Consider the following 2,537-nt stretch of genomic DNA (forward strand, 5'->3'; position numbering starts at 1 on the left):
GGGGTGAGTTTAAAGCCCCCGGGGCCGGGACGCGAACCGCAGTCTACTACGTGGGAGTCCAGCGACATAGCCATTACGCTAACTGCTGGTTCCCTGACTTCCCATTTTCAAGAGAGATTTTTGCTACTGGGTGTGTGTGCTCTCTGGAGAGAAAGAGAGAGACAGAGAGTCAGAGAGCAAGAAATCCACCCCTCCCCTGGGGGAATGGCCATGCTGCAATCTCTTCTCCTCCAGTCTCCGGGGATTTTGTGCGCGCATGCGCACGCACACACACACGCTCCTGATGTGAGTCAAGCCTCCAGATTCAGGACTCCAACTCTGGTCAACCATGTGGGAGTCCAGCGACATGACCATTACACCAGCTGCTGGTCCCAGTCTTCCCATTTTTCATAAAAAGGGCCAGAACCTTTCTCATGACTTCTAATAAATACTACACGGTCATCCATAGTCTTTATAGTGCCTTGTTCTTTGTGTCAAGGGAACTTGGCACCCCCTTCCTCCTGGTCTTAGGGCACTTTGCCTCTTTGTCAGACAACTCCTACTCCTCTTTTGGTTCCAGTGTCAATGTATCAGGATAACTGTTCCTCTCTTGCAGCCTTCACAGGTCTGTAAACCTCTCTTTTATAGTAGACAATAGAAATTTAAAATTTTATGTTTGTGGCTATTTGGTCAATATCCGCTCTTATCCTAGTGGCACCGTGGCACTGTATCTGGTTATCACTCAACATTTTACCTCAGAATCTAGCACGGATCTCAGCACGGAAAAGGGGCTCAGCAAACAGTTATTACAAGAATGAATGAGAAGCAAAACCATGGAGGAAGAGGAAAACATGGACTTGTTCCTCTTTCATTCTCTCCACTCCGCATGCAGTTCATCAGCCAGCTGTGTGCAATCTACACGTAAGGTGTGGATTCTCCTGAGTCGGCGAGCTTCTCCTTACCACCACTTCTACTAACCTAATCCAGGCCACGTCAGCTCTCACCGTACCACTGTGTGGGCTTCTTCTTGGTCCTTTCTACTCTGGTCCCTACAGAGAAGTCAGAGAGGTCTGTTAAAACATCACACCCTCCAATGTTGGGAACCAGCAGTTAGCGTAATGGCTATGTCGCTGGACTCCCACGTAGTCAACCACAGTTCGTGTCCCGGACCCGGTGGCTTAAAACTCACTCTGGGTGCGTGTGTGTGCGTGCCCAAGATTCCGAGAGGAGAATGGAGGAGAAGGGATTGCGGTGTGACCATCTCCCCTGGGGGATGATTTCTCGCTTTCTGTCTCTATGTCTCTCTCTGTCTGTCTGGCGAGCACATGCGCCCTATAGCAAAAATCTCTCAAAAAAAAAAAAAAATCACACCCTCCAATGTCTTCCATAACAAAGTCCAAACTTGTGACTTTTCCGTTCCTTGACTGCTAATTTCAGTTCATGGCTTCCACCTTCCTCTTCACATTACTCAGTCATGCTGACCTTTCTGTTACTCCTTATACACAAAACCCATTCTGGCCTCAGACGTTTATTTCCTCTTTTCCTGGAATACATTTCCCCACATTGTTCTCTATTCTTTCAGATCTCTGCCTAAAAGTCACTTTCCTGGAGAGAGCTTATCAGAGTCCCTAAAATAGTCCTCCCCTCTCTCCCTCAGTCTGTGTCACCTTTTTGTTCTATGTCTTCATAGGAAGTTTTACGTTTCACATTAAATTCCATACGTGCTGTGTGTCTCCCCAGTGGAGTGTGATTCCCAGGAAGACGGACACTCTGTATTGCTATTAAATTCAGCAATAACCAAGGTCCAGAACTAAGGCACAGAGAAGTTGTTTAATAATTATTAGTCGAGTCCTGGCAACCTCGCTCTATTCTGTGCAGATAGCACGCCTGCAAACATGGTGAACGTCCCTGAAACCCTCCGGACTTTCTGTAAGAAGTGGCAAGCACAAAGAGGGCAAGGAGTCTCGTATGCTCAGGGAAAGCAGTGTTATGATAAGGAACAGAGTGGTGACGGTGGAGAGACTAAGCCTATTTTCCAGAAAAAAGGCAAAAACTACAAAAAAGGAGACTGTACTGAGGCTTGAATGTATGAGCCTAACTAAGAGAATGCTGGCTATTAAGAGATGCAAGCATTTTAGGGAACCAGCAGTTAGCGTAATGGCTATGTCGCTGGACTCCCACGTAGTCGACCGCGGTTCGTGTCCCGGACCCGGTGGCTTAAAACTCACGCCGGGCGCGTGTGCATGCGTGCCCAAGATCCCGAGAGGAGAATGGAGGAGAAGGGATTGCAGCGTGACCATCCCCCCTGGGGGGTGATTTCTCGCTTTCTGTCTCTATGTCTCTGTCTGTCTGGCGAGCGCACACGCCCTACAGTGAAAATCTCTAAAAAAAAAAAAGAGATGCAAGCATTTTGAACTGGGAGGAGATAAGAGAAAAGGCCAAGTGATCTAGTTCTAAGGTTCATCTTTTCTTTATGAAGACAATAAATTTTGAGGCAAATGTTCAGCTCATTTGACTACAGTTTCAAATAACGTAATCGATAAAATTCCCCTTGTGGG

The sequence above is a fragment of the Tupaia chinensis genome, unplaced genomic scaffold (assembly GCF_000334495.1).
Source record: "Tupaia chinensis unplaced genomic scaffold, TupChi_1.0 Scaffold000155_1, whole genome shotgun sequence".
In the NCBI taxonomy this organism is placed as follows: Eukaryota; Metazoa; Chordata; class Mammalia; order Scandentia; family Tupaiidae; genus Tupaia; species Tupaia belangeri.